Below are 27,848 nucleotides of genomic sequence, written 5' to 3'. Positions count from 1 at the left end.
CTGGATAATTAGATTGATGGGTGACTCACCCCCTGGTTTGAATAGTACTGTCAGCCTTAAACCTATTTTGGTTAGAATGAGTAGATCTAGATTATGAGATTTTCTCTTTATGTATATGAGTGTACATTTGATTTTTAGGTATAAAAGTATGCTTTTTTTTAAATATACATTCTTGCTTTTTTAAATGTTTTTTTAAATGTTCTTTGTTTCCATATATGCATTATGCTGTTGCATTTTTTAGCTTTGCATATTTATTTATTTTTACATGTTTTGCTTTAATGATTGGGTCATGTGACTTCTTGGCTGCCGGTCATATGACTTTTTTAGACCTATATATACTCCGCATTTGCATTTGTATTTTCAGTATTGATAAAGGATTTTATCCGAAAGCTTTGCTCCTCACATTAAAGTGGTTTTTCTACTGAGAACGTTGTTTGTCTTGCTGGACCTCTTGGCATCTGTGTTTGGACTGCCAGAAATAGACCTATTCGCATCCCCACATAACCACCAATTGAAAAAATTCTGCACAAGGACATACCACCCACTTGCTTGGAAGGTGGACTCCCTATCCTTCATTTGGGAAAATCTGACAGCATATGCATTTCCTCCTCTTCCTTTGATGCACCGAGTGCTACTGAAGATTAAAGAAGATCACCCGAGGATCATCTTGATAGCTCCAGACTGGCCGAGGCAACATTGGTACCGGCTACTGAGGAGTATGTCCCGGGAACATGCATGGCCTCTACCCCTACTACCTCTTCTGCTAACACAGAACAACTTCAAAATCCTGCATCCAAACTTGAAAACTCTGCAACTAGCTGCTTGGAACATTACATAAGGCAAAATAACCCAGATTTATCTCAAAGGGTTAAAGACATTATCCTGGAGGCTCGCAGACCCTCAACAAGGAAAACTTATTCAGCAAAATGGAAAAGATATCTCATTTGGAGTGCAACAAAAGGAGTAGATGCATCACTGGCAAACATAGCTAACATCCTGGAATACTTAGCAGAGCTTTTCCACAATGGCCTGTCTTACTCCTCCATTAAGATTCATGCATCAGCAATTTCAGCAGAATACAACATGGATCCTCCAGTCTTTTCTCAACCTCTACTCAGGCAGTTTCTCAGAGGAATTAAAAATGTGAAGCCACCAAGGAAACCACCTTTGCCTACATGGGACTTGAACTTTGTTTTAGAAAAGTTGACACTCCCCCCTTTTGAACCAGCAGCAACAGCAGAATTACAGTACTTATCTTGGAAGACTGCATTCCTGCTTGCAATCACTTCAGCTAGACGGGTCTCTGAATTACAGGATTTAATGGCAGTACAGCCCTTCCTTATCTTCCATCAGGATAGAGTGTCCATGAGAACTAATCCTACCTTTATGCCAAAGGTGGTCTCCAGGGTATCATTAAACCAAGCAATACACCTACCAACATTCTTCCCCAACCCGCAGAACAGGGGGGAAAGATTGCTGCATACCTTGGATGTACACAGACAATTGCGCTACTACCTGGACAGAACCAAGAAAAATAGAAAAACTGACCAGCTTCTGGTAGCATATGCAACAGGAATGGAAGGAAGAGCAATTTCAAAACAAACAATCTCAAAATGGATAGGAAATTGCATTAGATTTTGTTACTCTTTTCATGGAAAGGCAACTCCAGAAAACATCAGACCTCACTCCACAAGGGCTACAGCCACTACTACAGCTTTCTTACGAGGAGTGGCTACCAAAGACATTTTAGAGGCTGCTACTTGGAGCTGTGCATACATTTGCCAAGCATTATAATCTACCTTTATACTCCAGATCCCGAGCAGGTTTTGCCACAGCTGTTTTGGTAAGGGATCTTAACTACACCATAAATCCTTAGTGCCTCCTCCCCAGTTTGGCTATGGTATTCTACCCATTTGTTAGGACTGCAGATGCATCCTTGAAGGACATAGTACAGTTTTGTACCTACCATAAATGTAGATGTCCGAGAGGTATGCATCTGCAGTCAGGATTACCCACCCTCCTTCCCCTCTGTGGTACTCCTAGGGTATTTGCCCATCTTGTAGCTAGCTGGGGGAATCTATTATGGTGTATTTGTTTGTATATATGTATATACATGTTTATTTCTATTTGCTCTCTATTGTTTGGAAACATTTGCATTTATCCAAATTTAGCCTTCCTAGAGGGCACCTGGTATCTGGGGCAAGAAAGGCTGAGGAAAATGGCGTCGGCTGATGCCTTTATACCCGCTGGACTGCAGCTATGACGTCGGGTGAAGTGCGACATCAGCCGAGGCCAGAATCAGACTTTGGAATCCGGCCGACCGAAGGGCTGCCTGAGGCCAGGACAACCCATTTGTTAGGACTGCAGATGCATACCTCTCGGACATCTACATTTATGGTAGGTACAAAACTGTACTGTCTCACTACCCTCTTGTAGACCTTCCCTTTCACTCTTACTGGTACTCCTCTGTCACAAATCACTCCTGACACTCTTCTCCACCCACTCCATCCTGCCTGTACTCTCTTCTTCACCTCTCTTCCACACACACCATTACTCTGAAGTGTTGATCCCAAGTATTTAAACTCATCCACCTTTACCACCTCTACTCCCTGCATCCTCACGATTCCTCTATCCTCCCTCTCATTCACACACATATATTCTGTCTTAGTCCTGCTGATCTTCATTCCTCTTCTCTCTAGAGCATATATCCACCTCTCCAGTGTCTCCTCCACCTGTTCCATACTCTCACTACAGAGCACAGTGTCATCTGCTAACATCATAGTCCATGGGGACTCCTGTCTGATCTCGTCTGTCAACCTGTCCATCACTATTACAAATAAGAAAAGGCTCAGAGCTGAACCTTGATGTAATCCCACGTCCACCTTAAACACATCCGTCACTCCCACCACAGACCTCACTGCTGTCACACTACCCTCATACATATCCTGTACCACTCTTACATACTTCTCTGACACTCCCGACTTCCTCATACAATACCACAACATATGTAGGAATAATATAGTCAATTAGAATCATGTATTTCTGTTTGCTAGCCTACATATACTAAAGGGTTAAACTGTTCTCAGCTAAACGGCATTCATATGTAAAATGTAACATAAATCTTCTGGTACAGCTTGAGAAAAATGCTGATAAGGATAAGCTGAATGTTCAGTGTTTAATGCAAGCTTCAAGGGTTACAGATAAGGATGCAGTTGCAAGTAAGGAACCGAGTTGGCGGCAAAAACAACTTACTGAACTGTCATGTGTATGGTATCAGAAAATACCAAATTAATGACTTTGAGAGTTCCTAAAAGACTGCTTTAATAAGAATGTATATATGTGAGATGTAATCTGATTTCTTGTTAGATCTGCATATTGGAGAACACCTTTCATGTTGTATGAAAAGAAAACTTGAAAACAGTAACCCTGCAAATTGTACAGTGTTGTACATGTTATTTGTTATATAGACAGGGAAGAAAGAAGATATACAGAACATGGACAGAAAGAAGATATACAGAACTGCGCAAGAAAGATAATAATAATAATATACTGCTGTTGCAAGTTAATAATCTGCAAAGTTTATGTGTACTAACCAGACTTTGTTTTTTACAAGGCATTAAAACTAGACACTAACACAGAAGCTGCAGTCGGCAGCTTCAGTAAGTAAGACAAGAATATCAATCAGTGACACTAAATCATTCATTTTAAATAACTTTTCAAAAACTACACCAAATGCAAAAGCAAAGCGCCTCCTTTGTGATTTGTAAACAAAAAAATAAACAAACAAAAAAAAACATAAAAACCTAACAGTACTGTGGTACAGTTAGGGAATGGGTTTTCTTAAGGTAATGTGTAGGGCTAAGGTTAGAGTAAGGGTTAGCACACATGAATGATGATGATGACAGGGGGGTGAGGGCTTTATAATATATATATATATATATATATATATATATATATATATACATATATATATATATATATATATATAAAACATATATATATATATATAGATATATATATATATATATATATATATATATATATATGAATATAAATCAGCAGAACCTTGTAGTAAGGTGCAAAGGTACAATAGATTTCCAGTCTTAGGGAGTAAGATATCACCACTCTTAAGGAAAAACATTAAACCACAGGGAAAACTGGTACTGCATGAGTACTGAAGTTGCTGGCTAAGCCTCCTTAAAACTAGGAAAAAAGAACCACAGAGTGTCGCTTATTTCAGATGAGACTTCAGAGTAATTAAGCATGTATAAATTATTTAGAAATCATGTCGCTTTTGCCCTTAACAGAGCTTCATTAAATCTAACTGCATAAATGTAAGCCATACACTGTTTGGACAAGGTACAATGGGCTAGGTATCTTCTTTCATCCCTGTTCTGTATATCTACTCTTATTGGTAGTTAGTAGGCTATATCTTATGTACTATATTCCTAGCCTATCCTATGTACTAGTGCATATTTGACACAGGCACTTTATATTACTATTGTTATTGGCTGTGCACATCCATTAATATATCGACTTATTTGTGATGCTGTAAGTAGATGTCATTTGCCAGATTTAAAATGGACAACAAGTACCAACAAATACATGACATCCAGTGGAGTTATAGCCCTTAAGTATTATGCTATGGTCGTCATAATTGCAGCTAGTCAGGATCATGCTGGGAATTATCTAGCAGTGACAGTGACTGAATGCACCTACCTACCTTGTACCTTTTATGTCAGGTGATGTTCCATCCTTTCCATGAAAGAATGAGTTCAACTATGCAGTGAAATATCAGTAATAAGTAGCATGCCAAGAACCAAGCAAGGGCTAGGTCTAAGATAACTTAGCATGAACAAGGATAAATACAACTTATTCCTATTATAATATGCTCCGTAGAATGACAAAAGATGTAATCTACCTCTAAATGAGGCAGTTACAGATTAATTCATAGATTGTCATTTTAGTACTAGGAACATTTAGGTATCATATGAAGATAGGTCTACTGCCAATATTCTTACATATTAGAACTGTACAGATGTTACAGGTCATTAAACTAACACAAGCTCAAACTGTGGCAGGGAGGGTAGATATATTTATTTATTTGTTTATAGGTTCATAGAAATGTACTAGGCCAGCTGCCCTTCCGGGCCATTTTAAGCCTAGCTGACTTCCCTCAATAACTTGTGATTGGGAGGTAAACACTGTAACCAATATACCCCCCCACACACATTAATTTAAGTGCAAAAAAGTATGAAGCAATTTTATACTAAATAGATAAATGATAAAACGTTTTTAATGTCACTGTCCTAGTGTGCAAACATCTAGAAGGTAACCAACCCCATCCTTAAGCAGCAGCTAGCAATTAAATTGTCATCTATTTTTGCATTTCAGTTTCCCCTGTTATACTTATAAATAATAAATATAGCTGACAATTTTTATGACAGAACACTCACCTTGTAAAAATCCTTCTAGTATAAGAATCCTATCTCTAAACTCCTTATAGACAATTAGTCAATACCTAGTAGTACAGAAAAAGCCATGTTTCTCTCTCTCTACTAATATACAGTAAGAGAATCTGCAATTCTGCAACATTTACTAGAAGTATAGTATATGCCCTACTTTATCTGGAAAGTAGCAACCTGACTTACTGATTTATTTTCTGTGCTAATCCCAGATAGGGTGTGCGGCCCTACTCAGTTCAGACCATGCTACTGTTGGGATTCACTCTGCTCCCCTACCCTACCCCAAATTCCTACCCACCTCATCTCTACAGAGTTAACTAACTGAAGGTCAACTGCCATATTCTTATACCTGTCAAAAATATGTTCATTACCAACCAGTCTTATATCTTACCAGTCACAACCTACTGTACATGACATATTTTATGTTGAGAGGAAAAAGAAAGATGGTGCCACTAGCCGTGTGGACTAATCTGATCAAGAAAGGATAAATAGATAAATAAAACACAGAGGATGTGAAACCTGTTACTTTAAGTTCATAAGAGATTTGGAGTAGTCTGCTCTTTTTTGTCTACAGTTTTGCAGGTTTAAATTATTTTAATTACATTTAAATACATTTAAATTATTTAAATTATTTCAATTCTGCTTAACTATTTAAGTGCACTTATAGTGTCCTGGGTGGTTATACTACTTTGTACTTTTCTGCTCTGTTCTATCTGATTGCATTTTTTAGTTTGTTCTCAGACCTTAGTCTTGTATTTTAGTTAGCAGTTTTGGGAAGCCTGTGTTTCAGCATTACTGAGCTGTTCTATTTTCCCAAGTTGAATTATTTATACAAACTATCCTTTGGCATTTTAAACCCTGCTGGTCCAAAGTGTTGTAGTTTAAAACTAAGTTGGGGCAGAACTGCATACTACTACCAGAGTTGTACCTTAATCCTTTATTACAGGATTTTTTCCCATAAACAGTGTTACCGGTACATTTCTGCATAGTTTGGTGCCTTAATCTGTAGTAGATGTTCAATAGAAAGAATTGTCTCTGCTCTAGTTTGTGCTTCAGTGCCTTTATATTCTACTTACCATTTACCTGCTTGCATTCTATGTCTGCTCCATCCCCCACTAACACATTAAGCTAAAGTTCTGAAAGAGCTCTGATTTTTCCCTTTATTTCATTGGATAGCTCTCCAGCTACCTCCAATTACCAGAGCAGACCTACCCCCACCCAGGTTCTTTTATCTAAGACTGGAAAGATGTGAAATGTGAGTAACTAGTTTTTTCAAAAAAGAGAGAATCATATTATTTTAATTATTTCAATTCTATTTAAATATTTAAGTGCACTTATAGTATACCTCTCAATACAGATTTTTACAGAATGTCCAGATTTTTGCCTCATATTTTTTGGTCTGTTTCTAATAAAATTGCAGTTTTCTGGCAAATAATTGGCTAATAATTGAGGGTTGAAGTCAGAAAATAATGGCAGACATTTGAATTTCAGACTTCATGCCCTTCAGAAAAAATCATGCTAATGCAAAACCTGTTATTCTATCATCTTTCTAAGTTTGTAAGAGCAATACTTAAAAAGTATCCCTATTTGTGGATCTTTGTCCCCCCATTATTTATGGCTTTTTCCAGATTTCTTGCTCTAAGAGGTTGAGATGTATGATAGTGACCTGTGTGGTAATACTGCTTTGTACTTTTCTGCTCTGTCCCAACTGATTGCATTTTTTAGTTTGTTCAGGGACCTTAGTCTTGTATTTTAATTAGCAGTTGTGGGAGGATTGTGTTTCTGCATTATTCAGCTCTTTAATTTCCCTAAGTAGAATTACTTGTAAAAGCTGTTTGTATTTTAAACCCTGCTGGGCCAAAGTCTTGTACTTTAATTCACAGTTCTGAAAAAACTGCATACTACTATCAGATTTGTACTTTAATCATTTATTACTGTATTATTTCCATAAACAGTGTTACTGGTAAATTTCTACATAGTTTGGTGCCTTAAACTGTAGAAGAAGTTCAATACTGAGACAATTGTCTTTGCTCCAGTTCATGCTTGAATGCTTCCATAATCTGCTTGTCATTCACCTGCTTGCATTTTATGCCTTCCCCATCCCCAATAACTCATTAAGCTAAAGTTTCTGAAAGAGCTCCACTGTTGTCTTTATTTGATTGCTAGCCTCTCTAGCTTGCCTGTGTGTTCCTTGAAAATTTCCCAATCCTACCACCCTTCTGCTGTTGTTGTTTTGTAAGGCTATGTCTCTGCCCCCCACCCCTTATGATTATATAATTTTAAAGTCCCTCCCTCCCCTCTTTCATTGCTATTGACTGCTGTATAAGCAATTTATGTACTCCTCTAACCTAGTGTTTTCCATAGACTTATGATACTGAGTGTCCACCCTACAAATCAATATTGTTCTTGAGTAAACCTTCTGCTACATACTGTTTCCTGCTCATTTTCTTGGAGCTCAGCGAAACTTTACTTTACTTGTATACAGTGCCATGCAGGCAAAGTTAAGACCTTTTGTTGCTAAATCGCACTTGTTATTTTGAGGGATTGCCTTTATCTCCTGCTTTTGCATGTGCATTTCATTGAATTTTCTTCCTCTCATTGTTACTGCCTTGAAATTATATTCAGCAAAGGATTTCTAGCTGGTTGTTTAAGTGGTTTCTGTTAACATTCCATTTGTGGGTCTCCTCTACTGTGTTTTTACATCAAGAGGACTGGGTTTACTCATCTTCTGGCAGTAGGTGTTTGTCTGGTATGTCTGAAGTAGGAAATACCCAAAATAACTCATAGTGTAGTTATTTTATTGGCCAGAGGGATCATTATTTAGTTTTCTGTTTTTTCTTTGCTGCTATAAATTTTGCATGTTAGTGTGGATTAGCAGTGCTCTGTACAGCAGCAAACAGCTAGAAAGCAATTTTGTCTGTAGAATGGTCCATAAAACTGTAACATGTAAAGCAGCAATATATTGCAAATACACTGTGCGCCAAGAAGCTTAGAGCAGCTAGTTAGTTCATGAGTGGCAATACCAACAGATTTAGTAGAATTCAGTAATGTGTAAACATTAAAGTTAGTAATTTTTTACTGTTTGGCATAATCTGCCCCTGTAAAGCAACCTTATTAGTCTGCCTAAATCACCCTTAATAGCCCTCTAACTGCAATGCACTACCTCCTTGTAGCTAACAAATCAAAGGGCTGGACAGAATGGGTATGCAGTTTCCTAACTTTTTTGTAGCAAGCTTGGTGGATATGGGCATCTTGAGACATTGTAGAAATTGTCTCATGTTTATTCACATCCACTTAATCCTTAAAGAATCAGACAGTGTATATGAGAGTTGTAATTACACAATGACACTGGAGGCTGAACTCTCTTGCAGGCAAGTCCATATTAGGTTGTCCAAACCACACCCACCCCACAGAGCACATAGCCGAGGCAATTAAAGTCAATCTTTCTAAACAACAAAGATAACTTAGACCACCTGCTTTCAAAGCTATGCCTCAGCAAACCCAAAGGCACTCAGGAAAAAAACACCACACATACTGCCATTCTCAGTGGAGTCCCAAACACTAAGTTCCTAAGGCAAGCAAACACACTTCCCTGGAATCTCATCATAGGGGACTCCATTGTAAAATATACTGATGACCCTTAAGCCAGGCTGAACAAGAAGAAGATCACTGTTACTTGGTTCTCTGGAGCCAGGATCTGCCAAATCATGCACACACTCAAGTCATTATACCACAGGTACCAATATGATTCCATCAAAGCTCATGTGGGTATAAATGAACTGAGATGTACCTCCCTGGACTATATGAAGAGGGATATTATGGAGCTTTCAGACTATGTGTCTCTGGCTGGTGTGAGCCTGGCACTATACAGTATATTTCCATCACCAAGGATGATGATTTCAATAACTGGCTATCTTTCTGGTGTCATTTTAAGTGGATCCAATATTTGTCAGCTTGGGAGGATGTGGTCAGCAAACCATATGACTTTGCCAAGGATGGTCAGCACCTTTCATAGGTTCATAGATTACTACTAGGCTAACTGCCCTAATGAACCATTTTAAGCCTAGCCAATTATCCTATTTGAGAATCATACCCTGTACCATCTGTCTGTAAGGGAAGCACCTTAACCATTGTGCCAAACCTAACCCCCCCATTTTCCTTTTAGGCTTTCAAATACTGGTGAAGGCTTTGCCTGGCCCCCACTGTGCCTTTTTAGGCAATGCTGAATTGACAAACTTACTGACATAGCAAAATGAACTCAACAGAATCTCGGGGTATTGCTGCTCAATGTCAGGAGCCTAAATAAAAAATTAAAGTCCCTCCAGGGGCCTTCCTTATACTCGAGAATACAGAAATCTGTGCAGTTACTGAGACAGGGATTAAGCAAGCAGATAATACCCGGCAGTACAAGGTTTCAGTGACTTCCAGACTTTTAGACCAGTAGTGGTACAGAGAAGGGCTAAGAGTGGATGTATCTCAATATACATCATTAGCAAGCATACATTTAGGGTGGTCAAATAGGATGACATGCTGGAATTTCTCCATGTGCAGATCACCACAAGCAAAATTCTGTACTGTATCCTAGACAGCTGTATGTCATTCTCCATGTCTCAAAAAGCTGACAATGCATACTTATCTACTGGAGACACTTACCATCCAACCTAACACCCTACTCATGTGAAACTTTAATTCCATCTTTTTAGATTGGGAATCCTACATGGCCTCAAATTTACAGGCATAGAGATTCTTTGATTTCAGAAATATGAGTATCCTTGACCAAACAGTGAATACACCCACTAGCAGCAACTGGAATTTCTGCAAAAGTTCTCTACAAAAAGAACACAGGGAGTAAACACAATGCCCTCTGATGATTGCCTCAAAGCCCTGTCTCTTTACCCAGTATCATACTGACTTCTGACGGGTGATTTTTCTCTGGAATACAAGACATCCCTGCATCCTGTTTTGATGAATCTTTTGCATATCTGTAAAACAAATGGCATCAGAGCTGCTAGATTGAAAGACCTACATTTTGCTTAAAACATAAGTAGGACATGATGATAGGTTCAGAGGTGTGAGACAAATATGTTTCTCAGAGAATTCCCATTCTCTGGAGCAGGCTTCCCATCCATGTGAAGCAGAGTTCCTCCCTATCCCTGTTTAAGTGCAACTTGGACCAATGGATGAGTAATCGGAAATTCACCCCTGATCTGGCTCTGTGTCTATGATGGACACAGGCAGTGAATAAATCATTCCCTATAAACAAATTATAAGTCAGATTTCAGATTTGTGGGTCACATTTCTTTTAAGGGCCCTGGTGATTGTTAGCCTAGTGTACACCTATGAACATCTTTCATTTTACTCACATTTTTGTTTTGTTTTTAAAAAAGTCACTTAACCATACTGTACTTTAGGGCAACTGGAAACTTGAAGTAGGCTCCATAATGGTCTCCTATTAACTACCTATGAACCAGACTATTTATGGTGTAAAAGAAGGAAATAAATGTAGTAAATAGGAACATCATCATATGAGCCATGTTTGTTGGATGTGATCCTTATCTACCTTGTTTTGTTGAATGTTGGCAGTGTATTTATTAGTTAGATGTGAATAAACTGGACAGGATGAAGTCTATGAGTTTAGTGTTACTATTTTAACTACAAATACATTTTTAATTTAGCTTTTTTGTAGGCATACAGGTTTAAATACAGTGTGTCTGGGCAAAAAATAGCATGTCTAGCACTTAATGCAGATGAGTAATGCTAAGAGCTGTTAAAGAGTTTCCTGCAGTGTACGATTTTAATCCTCAGCCTTCATTTATCTGCTGTGTGGCTTTGCCGAGTTTCTTCTCCAGACAGTATTCCTGAGATGCTCCAGTGGGATGTCTCAGGCTGTTACTAAATGAGTTACACATTTATCTTTTGAATTCCTGCATCCTTCATATAGGCACTAGTTAACACTTCTCTATATGCTATTTGAGCATGAATCCCAGCATGTTTGTTGTAGTTCAAAGGGTTGCCAGATGCTTTTTCACTAATTGTGAGTTTCAAGGGAAAATACCTTTACTGTTTCTTATGATAAATCTGTTTTCAATGTGAGTGCTTTATTTGGAAAATAGTTTTTAATGTTTTTTCTGTAAAAAGTTAGAATAAAAGTTTTACATGAAATACAAATCTCTTTGTTAATAGTGGAAGTAAAGAAGAAAATAGTGTGTACACTGACAGATTTGAACAATGGTTATGTTAATTGGGGAGAGATAACCAAGTAATGGGATACTGGTATGGCTGATGGTGGCCTGAATTATTACCCTGCATAGGGTTTCATTTGTCCATGATCCAGCTCTGTTGACTCTGGAGGTGTATGCTACAGCAATGCAGCATTATTAACCATTCAAGTAGGTCAGACCTCCGCTGAATGATGTCAGATGGAATAGCTATTCTTAATGACTAGAGAATACACATCAGAGTAAAAAATGACATGTGGGTGAAATACAAACATGTAAGCCTAAGCCCCCCAATATAGTATGCTGTATGCAGTAATATTTCTGATTTTTGTATGACTTGTGGGTATGTTGAACAAAATCTGCTGCACCATTTATATTGCATTTAATTGTTTTTGCTTTTTTTATTGCACTGAAGAATGAATTAATTCATTAATAGGCCTGGATTGTGTAATGTAGTGCAAACATGTTGAATTTCAGGAATACATTTTTTCAGTACCTTCTTCACAGCCTCTAGACACTGCAAAGGGATTGACATTTGTCAGATCATATAGTCTGCGTTATTTGTCATGACGATCAGAATCATCTGACATTCAGCATCCATTATGTAGCCATTGTTGCATATTGCTGTGATACAGTCTTTTTTTACAAGATCACATTTAGACCAAAGCAATGAGCTGCTTCCAGTGGCAAAGATTAAAGATTTGAATCTTTCCAAGTTTAGTTACCCTCGGGGTGACATGGAGCAAGTCACTTAACCAGACAGTAATTTGTAGCATTTAGGAATTTGGAATAGGCTCCTTAAGGTCTCCAGAACTGCATGCATATTAACTATAAAACCTGCTGTTAGTATTTGCCAGGCATTACCTACTGCATTTCTGATCTAGTTCTGGAAATCTTATGGCAGTATTACCAGTACATCGATCTTTTTTTAATGCACATATCCAATTTATTCTTCAAGAGCAGCAGGCACTGCATTTGTAGATGAAGCAATGAAATGTAAAGTTGGTTGAAACAGGCAACCTCTCCATTAGTAGTAGTTCTCTTTAACGTGGAATTATTCAAATGACTTTTACTTCTACAAACATTGTACAAATTTACTGATAGTGGTAGGTTATAATAATAATAGTTTGATTGGCCTTTAATGATTTAAATGCTGTGAAATGGGTAGGTTTGTCATTATTGGTTCATACATTTTGTTTTACTGAAAAATGTTCAAAACTACAAATATAAAACACACTCCAGCAAATATTGCTGTAGTAAAGAAGGAATAACATTTAATACAATAAGGGAAGGTGAAGCAAAGAATACATACATGTGTGTACATATGTAAAAATGTAGGCAGAGGCCCCATGATTTAAAAATATCCTAGGACCCAAGGTACACTAAATCCATGGTCAGATGCATTTTCGGTGAATGCGAGTTTTAATGCATTTTCAATTAATGTGAGTTTCAAGAGCAGAAAAGTTTACTGTTGCTCATGTTATGTCTGTTTTCAATGCGAGACTCTTGTTTTATTTAGTAAATGACCATCAGGTGTTTGTGCTATAAAATTTGAAATAAAAGTTTTAAATTAAATCCAAATATTTATAATCATTGTAAAAGTAAAGAAGAAAAGACTATGTACAATGACAGTTGTGAACAGTGCTTATGGTAACTGAGCAGAGGCAGCCAAGTAATGGGACACTGGAATGGCTGGGAGGGGTGCCTGGTCCATTACTCTGCCTAGGGCTTCATTTGACCATGATCCAGCTCTGCTCCAGTTACTTCAAGAAGAGTATCCTACTCTGAAACATCCTTCGGGATGAATGTTGCCTTAGAAAGGGGATCACTATATAGGTAGAATGAAATATGTTATAAATTGGGTTTTTATCACTTCATCGAACTGTTATTTTATCGAATAAGTAATCATCAAACCCTAATTGTCAAAGTTCCTATTCAGCGAATGACCTAAACATCAAATTTAAACTCAGCAAATTGTTTTACTTGGCCATCCTGAAAAAAAAATACATAAAATGTCACTGAGTAAAGAATTAGTACGCAGATGTTTAGAAGCTGTATGTGAAAATGTATCATTAAAACTGAAAGGTAAATACAGAAAGCTTTCTTTAAATTAACATAAAAGGGCAATATTTATTCATAAACTATGTTTATTTTTTTTAGTTTACCCTTTTTCTCAATGTAGCGTGATCTCAGAGTTGGTATATTTAATTTACAGGGGTGTGGAAGTCCAGGGGGAGCTTGCCCCCTTGTAAAAATGAAGAAAAAAATCTACACAGACTGGAGTTATTGGACTTTATTACGTACAGTTTAGTGTGACATCATATTTAACATTCGCAGTGTTGGTCACTTAAAACAATTCATTGAATTTAAATTCGATGTTTAGGTCATTTGCTGAATAGGAACTTCGACAATTAGGGTTCGATGATTAGTTATTCAGTAAAATAACAGTTTGACAAAGTGATATAGACCCTATAACTTTACAGTTGAGGTGTTTATTATCTGGGAACACTAAAAACTGAAGAAAATATTTTATTTTAAACTAGCAATACAGGTTATTGGTGTGAGGGAGGTGGGTACCAGTTGTGCCACTCTACGTAGCACAGCATAATTGTATTGCACCTCAGTATAATGTAAGCAAATTAGCACATACCTTTATGCAAATCATGCCTTGGTACTTTACATGTTTTATCCATGAAGGTGTGATACAAATGACACCACTCAAAATGCCAGTGTGGTTTTGGAGTCTACCATAAGGAGTTTACCTGCACGTTACAATATGACTAGGTACAACATGATGAGCCTAGTTATCTCATCTATGATCATGAAATTAGCATAGAGGTATAATCACAGTGCTCTTCAGTTCAGGTGAGCACCAGAGCACACCTGGATGTCACTTGATAAATATGATTACGGATTTCTAAACTAGTTTATGAAGTTTGGAGTTATTTCCCAGATCCTGGATCCTATGATTATTGCATTTGTTAATATTATGTCTTTGTCTTCTTTTTTTCTGCATTCATAGAGTTACAAATCACCTTGTGGTTTTATTTATGTTTGTATAATGATAACCATTTGAAATGACCTGCTAGAAAGAGTCCTGAAATGCAGAGATTGAATGGCGCAAAGATCAGACTCGTATATGTCAAGTCTGAAAATCTATTACTCGGAATATCCTCTTTTCTCTAAGGTATGGTGATCTCTGAGTTGGTATATATAAGTCTGAGGAGTGGGGGGGGGTATGGGGGGCTTGAATCCCACACCTACATGAAAAGAAGTTTTAAGGAGAAGAACAATTTTTGAAATTTGCTTGTCTCTGGGTTATCGGCCTTTTTTCAGCTTTTTATCACTTGATATTTCTAGTATCCTGGTGGGCATGAAGGCCCTTTTGGAGACCAGATGATATGGTAGATGTTCACATACTTTTTGTTACCCGATCCTGGGTTACTGTTGTCTTAGACATCATACTGTGCATCAAGTGATCAAAATATGGGTAATCTTTGTTTGCATGATATTTACTTTGTGCTTGTTTGTGTTCAAAATTTGTGATACATTTTTCTTCTTCTCTAAAGTTGGTAGAACAGTTTTCTGGATTTAAGCAATATGGTATCAGTAAATGATATTAAGTAGTATTGTGATTGTGGAAGAGAAGGAATGGTATGCATGGTGTTCAGAACTTCTTTTCTACTTTGTGCATTTTTCTATTGACATTTCCCCAACAGCCATATTTACCAAGTTATATTGTATGAACAGGCTAAGATCATATGGTTGTTAATGGGGGGGGGGGGCGGCACAGGGGGTTATGTCCTATAAGTAGGGTTGCCACCTTTTCTAATGGCCAAAGTGGGACATTTTGGTACAAACATGCTATTTTACAGGCCGACACATACCCACTGCCAGTAAAAAGGACAGAACTTAACTTTTTTGCCTAAATAAAAGCTTATTCTTGTAGCATTTTAGTTGCTTATTCTGTTTCTTATAACATTTAGGTATTTCTGATACAGAATATCTGTTTTATGCAACTATTACATAAAATATAAGAAATAATTTTGTCCTAAAATCTCAGGTCATTTGCCATTTTTACAATTTTTTGTCAGGACACAACTGGCCAAAGAAGGACTGTCCCTCGCAAAGTAGGACAGGTGGTAACCCTACCTATAAGGGGTTTGCTGGAGGGATATTTTAGGAAAAACACATTTTGTTTTCTCAGTTCTGTTTTGACGACAGTGAAACACTAGTCATTAATGGCCTATATTTTAAACTTAACTCATGACACTTTAACACACTGTTTGGGAAGGCTGTTGCAATTGCTTAACTGACAGTTACACTAATAATAATAATAATAATAATAATAATTCCCATTTGTTGATCATGTAGCCTAAGTGGACACACAGTCCCTTTTTAGGGATGACCCAGGAGCATTGGCTGGTTAAGTGACATGCTCAAGGTCACATAGTAGGCAAATAGGGTTGCCAGCTTTCTTTGTGGCTAAAACTGGACTAAGGTCATGCCCCTTGCATCACCCATAACTCCACCCATCCCCACCCCTCTCCCACACATGCTCAGCCCATTTTGTGATATCACATTGACATGGGCCGATGGGAACGCCCTCTTTTTCTGTTCCAGATGAACAGACGATTTACTATGCTTTTCTGTAAAAAAGCATAGTAAATCAGTCAGTGATGCATCACTAATGGAATATTATTCAGTCACAACTATGCATACTCCCTAAACCCAAACTCCCAATAACATTCTAAACCTAAAATCTGTTTCCCTTCCTTAAACCTAAACCTAAATTCCACCAGTCATGGGCAGGGTTTGGCTAATGTGCATCCTTCCATGTCCTGCTTTCTGCACACATCTGTATATTCAATAACTGGCTGTCGACTGACATTTGATTCACTGACCTGGCCTTGACTGACACTTCATCCAGTTGATTTGCCTGGCAAAGTAAATGCATGGCTGTGGCCACTTTCCTCCACAAAAGTGCATTGTGTGATCATTAAGTAAATAGCAGCATGATTAGTTTCATGTTAAGGTGACACCTCCAGACAACCAAAACAGAAACAACTGAGAAGTTCTGGCTAATAATTGGTAAGTGGCCACATAAAACCAGCAGTACAAGTGGAAATAATTGTAGCCCAGTCACTTCCTCAAAGTATCACTTGTCTGACTTTCATTTAGTGTTAACATGCAGGGGCATGGCTCTCAACAAATATTTTGGTCCGTTCCTCAGGGACAAATTACGAAATAATCAGGCAATTAGGAATACTTTTAAAATTATTAGTACTATTAATGTGAGACATTGACAGAATAAGAGGATATGAATTAATATCCATTTTCCAAAATAAAAGAAAGTCTAACTATAATTATTGTCATTATTTCTTAAGTGCAATTATCCACCTTTTCTCCAGTCATCACCAGTTTTAGGGGAATTAAAAGAGAAATAAAATTTGACTCAGGGACAGTTTATGAGCAGAGGAGAAGGGAACATTATCCTCAAAACAAGTCTCATGACATTGTGACCAACTATGAAGACACAGTAATCAGACTGCACAGGTGTTCAGGCTACCGGCAAGTGGCAAACACAAAATACTAAGCCCACAGTACCAATCGTAGCCGAGCTTCTTCTATTTACTAAAATTACAAAAAGAACTCCACTCTTCAAATGTTCTGCTTCTATCAGTTCAACAGAAGTCAACCTCCCACCCCTAACAACTTCTATTTAAATAATTCCTGTACATCATGTAATCCAGAAGTAAACACTATATTGTATTACCGGGCAGTAGTAAATATCTCATAAACGACCTGAAGAAACAAACATAATACATGCAGCTAAATAAAGTTGTTTACAGCCAAGGGAAACCCCGGAACCAATCCGCCACACTACTACAATAGTTTCAGTTTCAGAACAGCTAAGTGCACAAAACCTTTGCTGCAATCTTTTATCAGAGACCCATACCGAATAAACTGTAGGGTCCAGACACTATTTCTCAAGACCACTGAAGTATTGGCATATGGGCTAGTATGAAAGCCTACGAAAAAGAAAGAAAACTAAAAATCATCAGGTTTACTACCTTTCAGTCCAATTCCATTGACCCAGTGTTCCAACACAGCAGGCAATACATAGTGGAACTTGAGCGTACCCTTAGCTACTTCTTGGCTGATAACTTTCCAACCTTTATGCATCAACTTTCAACTTTACTTCTTTTCTGTCAGACAGTAATACATAACGTTTCCAGTACTGAGACTGGCACCCTGGCTGGAAAAGATTTCCTATAGGCAGCTGCCGCAGCATCCATCCAATCAGTGAAGGGGGCATTCTATAAGGAACTGGACAATCAGCCATAGAGGGAGAGAAATTCTATTCGGAAGTTGGCGCTACTGAAGTGAGTCGAACAACTGACACTTTTAAATGGATGCTCAGTTTTTTTTTTTTATCAGCATTCTGGTTTTTAAGTGTACTGCTTGTTGATTGAACTTTTTACTCCAACTTTACTCAGTGGCACAAAACCCAGACTTCACTTTTCTGGTTTGAATGAAATTTGTAACTGGACAATTTGTCAGAAAACCGGACAGTCCGGCCAAAAACCGGACAGCTGGCAACCCTATTAAGGCAAATAAGGACTGAGCGAATTGACCTCTTTACCACAGAAACCACGACTCACAGCCTATTTACCCTAGGTAGCAGGACACATCCTGCATCTGAGGTAGCAGGGCACATCCTGCATCTGAGGTAGCAGGGCACATCCTGCGTCTGAGGTAGCAGGGCACATCCTGCGTCTGAGGTTGCAGGGCACATCCTGTGTCTGAGGTTGCAGGGCACATCCTGCATCTGAGGTAGCAGGGCACATCCTGTGTCTGAGGTTGCAGGGCACATCCTGCATCTGAGGTAGCAGGGCACATCCTGTGTCTGAGGTTGCAGGGCACATCCTACATCTGAGGTAGCAGGGCACATCCTGCGTCTGAGGTAGCAGGGCACATCCTGTGTCTGAGGTTGCAGGGCACATGCTACATCTGAGGTAGCAGGGAACATGCTGTGTCTGAGGTTGCAGGGCACATCCTTCATCTGAGGTAGCAGGGCACATCCTGTGTCTGAGGTTGCAGGGCACATCCTACATCTGAGGTAGCAGGGCACATCCTGTGTCTGAGGTTGCAGGGCACATCCTACATCTGAGGTAGCAGGGCACATCCTACATCTGAGGTAGCAGGGCACATCCTGCGTCTGAGGTTGCAGGGCACATCCTACATCTGAGGTAGCAGGGCACATCCTGCGTCTGAGGTAGCAGGGCACATCCTGTGTCTGAGGTTGCAGGGCACATCCTGTGTCTGAGGTTGCAGGGCACATCCTACATCTGAGGTAGCAGGGCACATCCTGCGTCTGAGGTAGCAGGGCACATCCTGCGTCTGAGGTAGCAGGGCACATCCTGTGTCTGAGGTTGCAGGGCACATCCTACATCTGAGGTAGCAGGCACATTCTGCGTCTGAGGTAGCAGGGCACATCCTGTGTCTGAGGTTGCAGGGCGCATCCTGTGTCTGAGGTTGCAGGGCACATCCTGTGTCTGAGGTAGCAGGGCACATCCTACATCTGAGGTAGCAGGGCACATCCTGCGTCTGAGGTTGCAGGGCACATGCTACGTCTGAGGTAGCAGGGCACATCCTGTGAGCTCTGCTTGCAAGTTTTGAACTCATGGTTGGAGATAAATAGGAAGACAGAAACATGCAAGCAATGTTTAGATTGCTGTGGAGCATAAATAAAGAGTGAATTTGTGTGCTGGAAGCAGAGATGCTGTAGCTATTGGCAGGGGTCATATCTAATCGGCAGAGACATGGTTTTAAGAAAGTTGCAGTAAAGTTCTTTTGTCACAGTCTAATTGTCTGCATTAAAATAACTCACTTTCTGATGCATAATGTTTTTTTGTTATTTTGCACATCAAAAGACTACTACCATGATTTCCTGTAATTAATGATGAGGAATGGCATGTTACTCATAATAGTACTAAACATGAAAATGCCTAGGCAGTTCATTCATCTAATTAGCCTCTCACTAAGAAGCAACGGCTCGGACAAGAGCACTGTATGCTGCCACTTTTGTTTGAGTAACCTACATTTCCAGCACAGACATCAACAAAATGCGTGACTGACTTCCCATTCCTGATTAAAGAGTTCTAATTTGGAAAAGGCAACCATAAACATAATCACTGATCTCTCTTTTGTTATTGTTATATATATGATGGTTTACAAGTGATCTAGCATTCAGTTCAGCAGCTTTCATTGGAAGGGTGTCGCCAGGCTGGCATCAGTGCTATGTATGCAATAGATTTTTTTTATGAATACATTCCAGAATTCTTAAGGTTTACAGAGGCCACAATGTCTAGAAATGTGTAAACAACATGGTTAGAAAGAAGAATTCTCCACCAAAGGCAGCCTTTTTTATTGTTGCAATGCCCAACAGCTAAAATGGAGCATGCATTCCATATGTGTATAGGGGTAACATTTAGAGAGGTATGTAGATGTTCTAATGATAGGTAGCTTGGAAGAAACAATATGAATTTTATTTATATTTTTATTAATTTTAATATGCAAAGTACACAGCTATTGTAATATAAAACAAAAGAAATATATGGTTTGTACAGCACCAGACAGAACTGTAACAACCTCAAGTTACAAGCTCCGTCCCCAAGAAGTCAATGGCTTTGTAACTACAGTCTTTCTGCTTCTTTGTAAAACTCCTCATTAATCTCCCCCATGCAGCAAGGCTGTTATCGTACATACTCTGATTTCATCCCACTTTGATTAATACCCCAATAGCCCCTAATTTTGGCCCTTTTAAACTCCTCATGATTCTTTCTATCCACTTGAATTCTTGATGGTTTCTACAGTTTTTACACCAAACAGGATTTTTTACAAGTTGGTGCAATTTTCTTCTTATAGCAACATTCATAAACTTTTTACATAAACAGCTTACAAGCACTTATTTGTTATTCTCCAGTTTCTCCCCGACCCCAGACAATTACCACTTCCTAAACATCTCTGGCCTCTTTCCTACTATAATTTCCTAACTTTTTAGTGCAGCCCCACTAGACAGCCCCTAGGCTCTGTTGTAGTACCACCATGTATGCAGGTAGTGGCACAGAATAAATATTTCTGTTACACCCCTTTAGTGGTTAATAAGGGAAGTGAATAATTTCCAGACAGCCTAAATCTTCTTTTTCAGACTGTTACTGCCCACTTAATAATTCTTAAAATGTATCTGAGAATAGAAATGGTAGCTAGCCAAGTCAAAATGAGGAAAGCAACCTTTTTGACTAACAAGATTGAGAAAAATGCAGTTCTGCTTTGCAGAGTACATGTATCTGTGACTGCGCAAGAACAGAATAAAATGTAACTATTCCAGGAATGTATTTAATGCATGTTTGAAGCAATTGCAAAATTATGCACAAAAGATAAAAATGAAATAGAAAAGTGAATACCTGAAAGTAATGCAGTACTGATGCAGCTATGCTAATGATTGTACCAAAATTTTAATGCATGTAGATGTTATAGCAATGTATACCATCAGCCTTAAAATCAGACATCTCCTTTCTAGAGCTCCCTATAAATTCATGTCATTATGATGTCATAAAAGTGAAGGCACTTTTTTAAAGCCAGCAAAAGTACCATGTAATAACATCTACAAATGAGATCTAAAGAAGTTGACTAAACAACATTAGGAAAAAACAAATATTTGGCAAATTAGGTTCTAATGCAGTCACTGTAACATACCACATTATAAGATATTATCCAAGGACCCACCCACACCTCCACAGTGTATGTAACCAAATAACTAAGTCTGAAATTACATTACTGCCTCAGCAGCAAGTCCAAGTCCCTTTTCCTGCTCTGCTGTGCTCATCTCATGACCCTTTAGTGCAATTTAGTTATATTAACCCATGTAGTCAAGTTATAGGCAATCAATGAATCTTAAGTTACTAAATTTGTGAACCATTTAACAGATTTTTCTGTCTAAAATGCAACACATTGAATTCTCACATTCTAGTTTTCACTATGGCAGATATGGGATCAGTTGTTAATACACTACTCTTTGATTTTTGCATCCTAGCCTGCGTTACAGATGACATATTCTGAAATCTGATCCTGTGTATTGTTATCTCCGCAATGATGCTTTAATTAGTTAATTTATTAACTGGATTATTGGGCTTGTCCACAGGTCATTTTCAGCCATGACCCAGGCCAGCATGGCAGTTAAAAATTTCAACACAGAATTAAATATTTTAGAGATAATATAATAATGAAAGAGCATACTAGTAGAAATGCAGAGACAAAACTAAACAGCTGTCAATGGATACAGAAGTAAATTAGAGAACAATAAATAATATTCACAGATTAGTAACTGTAGCATGTTAACATGGTAATGAAAATTGAATTTTGTACAATTTGGACGTACATGAGGAGTCAGGTGTGATATATCATATGGTTTACATTATGTGACTATACCTCTCAACCTCTTAGCTGAAAAAAATATGGACAAAGGGAAAAACAATGGAGGAACAAAGCCCCCTCAAAAAAGGATATATTTTAAATATTGCTTTCATAAACTTAGAAGATTACTAGATTAAAATGTCTTGTGTTACCATACATTTTCAGAAGGATATGAAGTCTGAACTAAAATGCCTGTCATTATTCAGTGAATTTAGTTCACATTGATTTGCCATACAACTCCAGAAGACCACAGGTTTTATAAGGAACAGACCAAAAAATGTGAAACAAAAATGTGGACATTCTGCAAAAATCTGGACAGTTGAGAGCTATGCAATGTGCCTGATGCCTGATGTCAGGTTTTAAGCCTGTGTCAGAAAAGCAGTGCTTGTATTAAGAAAGAAATGTTGTTAGTTGATTTTTAAATGTGGTTAATTTCTGGACTTCTCTAACATTCTGAGGTAAGGAGTTCCAGTAACTCCAGATAAGTGGCACAGTGATACAGTACTAAGCCAGTAAAGTACTTTGTACTAAACTTATGTCTCTCACAACACTGTGTACATAAACCACACACAACTAAAGACGTAGGACACGGTCACGGTGAGCAGCAAGAGGTGACTCTATCCCATGTGCACAAGCACGCTCAGCTCTCCAGGCTGGAAGGGCAGACAGTCTTCAGGTCACTCAACATGGGCTAGTGATGTGACCTATATTCAGGTCCGAATATGACAGGCAAGGACCACGCAGACTCATTGATGAAGACAGAGTGGGCTGACATGGCCCTGTACTTGATGAACCCATTCTTGAGACCAAGAATGAGCTTCATCAAGCCAGAGCCCAGAATATGCCACAATATGAGGACAAGATGATCAATTTCAACAGAAAAATGATGCCACATGAAGAGGGATGATAAAATTTCATGTCATGATGAGGGGCTGTAGAGGGTGTTTAGGGGATCCAATGCCCCTCAGCATTTGATAGGCTGCACCTATTGGGACGACATTGCCTTTAGGGGCACTACTCAGCTTTACACCCACCTCCATATACATCCAAAGAAATAAGGCCACCCCATAGCTAAGCTTAAAGTATCTCAAGTCTAAAACCCCAGATGCATAATGCTATAAGGCCATTGAAACTAGACTGTCTGCTACTCAAAACCATGAAGTGGTTCACTCAAGCAGTAAACACTGTGCAATAACCAGTGGAGAACATCTTTTTGAGCAGCAAAACCCACACCATCCAGCACTAACAGAAGGTACCAGGACATCCAGTTCATCAACCATACCATGGCAAATCTCCCAAAATATCACCATTATCTGGTAAGTGGGGGACTAAAAATAGGGCAGAAAGCCTCCAACTGCAACTAACAGTGGCAACTAACTGTCAGCCAATCATCCATGTGCAGTTTATAGTCTGCCTGAGATCCCTCCCCTCCAAACCCAGGAACCCCCACTGCCTTCCTGGAGACACTGGAAAATATGAAGGTCTCTCCAACTTCCAATCTACACCCCAACACCCCACCCTACATCAACTAGGACCATTTAAACCCTCAGACCAAGCCCACCAAAAGGTAGAAAACATATACAAGGGAAGTTCTGGAACAACTATTCCTCACTCCACAAGAGGGAACTCAAACACAACTTTATGGACTCTAACATGGGGAACAAGTGCTCACACCATGGGGTTATCCCTCACTATAAAAATCAGACCATAAACAAATTCACTAAACCACCCCTCACCCGACCCAAATGCCACAAACAAAAAACCCTTGAAAGAAAAAACTTCGCAAAAAAATGTGGAAACTCAAATCCCAGACTAAAAGAAAAGGTGGCATCCTTCATTCCTGTGCCGATATAAAGAATCCCCCAGAACGCAGAAGAATGCATAACCAAAGGAACAATCCTCTCAAAAAGGATGTCATGCAAATAAACCCCCAAATAAATGGAAAATATAACCACAAAAAGAGGTGGACCCCAGCCATAAACAAATGCCATGAACATAGGAAGAGGAATCATAAAATACAAAACATAAAATAGCAAAAAAAAATGCAAGGAAAAAATCACATAAGGAAATCATCAAAAACCACTAAGACACATAACAAGGCTTAAATAGAAAAAAAAGAGGAATCTTAAAGACAAATCCTGAAGGCTAATTAATTTATGTTCTTTATAAAAGTTAGGAATGCCAAGATCCCTCCAAGATCACAACAGAAAATCAAATCCTCCCCCTCCCCACAAAAGCACAGAGAAATCTATCCCATCAGCAAAAGGGCAAATATCTATCCCCAGCAAACAAACAACAACATCTCACATCCCAGCAGGTGCAGAGCCTGAGCTCCCCACCAATCTCGTAGAGCATCACTCAAAGCCAAGCTAAAGCAAAAACCACCAATCAGAGTAGAACCAAACAACTCTAAGAGAAACTAAACCCAAACATAAAACAAAACAGCACATCCAGTCCCTCTACACAACTACAGTGCAGCAGCCATAAAGGTGGGCAACAGTGGCCCATAAACCCTGACAGCCCATAAGCCTGACTAGCTTGGTCTGCAAATGCTGACCAAGAGTGACAAGCTGGACCTCATAAATAAAAATACTGGGGACCCGGAAATCACTGATAAAGATATTGGGACCACCAAACACCGGATCTTACCCTTTTTTCTTTGTTAACTTTGGAGATCCTGATTTTGTCGAGGGAAACAGCTCCCAAGGCTGGAGGAAGGTGCTCCTTAAGCCCCCCCTGGACTTACAATACCCACACTCTAGCTCTTATATACAAGCTCACCAGCTCAATATATTAGCCATTATCACTAAGCTCAGGAAACCCCTACTCAACTCATGGAACCCACGACTGGCTCAAGGACACCACCCACATGGTTTGAATTGCTGAGCCCAATCAAACTCCAAACCAGTTACAAGTGGTGTCCCACAAGGCTCAACCTATACCGCAGGGGTACAGGCCAACCCGGAAGGACTGTGGCTGACAGGAAAGGATGGTATGACTGAAGATGCAGACCACAATACTGCAAAACTGGCTCCGACTCACTCTCCAGCACACCCCAAAACAAAAAAGGGCCAGAAACAGACAATGGGTGCCAGCTAAATGCCAAAAAGCTAGCTAAAAAGTGTATAAAAATCCCCATCCAAAAACAACAATCACAATTACAAATTACCATTGGTGTGAAAGATTAAGTACAGAAGAAGTAATTAGGACCTGGAGACCCAAGTTGATAGTAATCTTCATGACACAACCTAAGAAAAACATTTTTATATAGCCCACCATTATAGCCCACCACAATTCATCATCAGGGGATTCTTGGCGCCATCTCTTTACTCACTCATCCCCACTCCTGGCCAGTATCCCTCCTTTTGGGATGTACCTTACCCTTACCAGACAGCAGCAGCAACTGAGACCCCCAAAAAAGACCTCACCAAGAGAGGATGAAAGAGGCTCAAACAGATGAAATATGCTGCGGTTAAAGAAACTCAGCTCTACTCAGTGGCATACCGCCTGTTCCAGGATCTGATCTGTGCCGTATCGTATAATGTCCTGGTCAGATTAATGGAATGGCTGCCCGAATTAAGAAAATCCAAATCCCATGGAAGCCCCGGAGCTGAGTTGCTTGCTCTGAACTAAATAGGACAGAAATAAATGACATGCTCTGGCTGGACAGATTCATAACTGGAGAGCCCTTCACTCTGGGAATAAAATCCAGTCCCCTCTAGGTCTCGTCAACTCCTCATTGACTGAGGAATCTTGATGAGATGATGGATGGGAGTAGGGGTGACCTTGTATCCCTGTGTCACTGTGTCACTGTGTACAGACTACAGAGACACAGTATACTAAAAGAAAAAGGGCAAAAAAAATAAATTTAAAATGGGTGGCGAAAGCCAAACACATTCTGGCTAGGCTTATAAATGCCCTAGGGCAGATAGCCTAGTATGAACCTATGCTTTTTCTTTTTTTTTGGTATGTGTAACTGATAGTACAGGGACCAGATAAAGCTCCACGCACTAGAGAATTATAACTGGGCCTCCTCAGTCATAGCCTGTATTATGTGTTCTTGACATGGATGCTAAGATTCATCTCCTGAGCTTCACTCACTAGGTGAATTTCTTGGCATCCACAACTTGAACGGATAACAAGCTGGCTACAGTCAGAGGCCCAATCACAATCCTGCATGTCTCGCATGCTGCAACAGCAGCTCCCTTCCATGGCTAGATGTATCATTTCTCTAGGTACTGCCTTTGAACACTTTATCCATAGCTTAGACAAATTTTGCCCTACTACATTTAACTGTAAAGAAGACAAACTGTTTTTATACTGTAACTGATAACTCCACGAAATACTAAAAGGCACATTATTTCCTCATTTAGTTTATCACCACTGCGTTAAATACATTCCAGTAACTACACCTGAAAGTATTCCAGGTGTTTATTTGTTCATGTTATTGCAGTAAGCTGAATGTGCCCTGTAGGAACCCAGTGCAGAGATCCAAAATACATCTATTTAGTTTAATAACAGCGTCAGATACAATGTTTTCAAGTGCAACTTTTTATGACCACACAAACGCATCAGCACATGGTAAAAATTTGACTCTTATATGCATTTTCCTTTTTTAACTTTTTAAAATCCACACATTTAAAACCAGTTCCCTTATGATATGAAGTTTATAGCTGTTTAACCATTATGTTCATTATAAGATCTCACCTCACTGACATTCTCAACATTGCTTTCCATATTTTGATCTGGATTCTTTGCAATATAGAAAACACTATATGGTCACACCAACACTTTAGAGCAACGTTTGGTGAAATATATAATTATTATTTATTGGTATATCTTCTTCTAGAATTATGCTAAGTGAGCCTGTTATATAAGTATCCTTACTGTGACTATTGCTTCCATGTAATAGTGTACCCACATGGCTGGCCAATCCTTAAAGTGATCCTTTCCACATTTTTCTCAGATGTTGAGGTGGGAGGTTGACATAATGGTTAAGATGTTTACCTTACAAACACAAGGTGCAGGGTTTGATTCTTACATGGGGTAATTAACTAGGCTTAAAATGGCCTACAAGAATAGTTAGCCTAGTACTAATCCATGAACCTATGTTTTCATCAGAACTTCCAGTAAATATTTTACATGTTGCTTTAGTCAAAATGAATGCCTGTTTGTAACGTTTTCCCAATGCAGATTCTGCCTTCAGAAAATTCTAGCATTTTGGTATTATACCCATATTAATAAATAGATGAATGATTTCATCATACCAGATCTAGGAATGAAATGTTTGATTGGTCTTTTTCTTCCTTAGATATGGTCAAGCTATTGGTCTTTTTCTTGCTACATTGGTCATTGATCCTTCGATATAGTCAAGCTACTGCCCTGACAGTTTGTAGGAGACTGCAGGGGATATGTTGACTACATCATGTATACTTGTTGTGAGGAATCTGGACAGATGCTTCAGGTATTGTGAATAGTTAGTCAGGTACATACTGAAGGGGGCATTGAGCTCAATGATTAGTCTAATGAGGACCGAGTAGAGTGGAATAATGACATCTTTGGACCTAGATGCCATACGCTTGCTTATAAGCTTGCACAACATAGAACGATTTCTTTACTACATTAGACATATGGTGGTCAAAGGCCAAGTCACTGTCTATAAGTGTTTTCAAACCCCTGACCACTG

Source organism: Protopterus annectens, chromosome 2.part0, assembly GCF_019279795.1.
Source record: "Protopterus annectens isolate FY-2018-M chromosome 2.part0, PAN1.0, whole genome shotgun sequence".
NCBI lineage: Eukaryota > Metazoa > Chordata > Ceratodontiformes > Protopteridae > Protopterus > Protopterus annectens.
Note: the sequence above shows the minus strand (reverse complement) of the source record.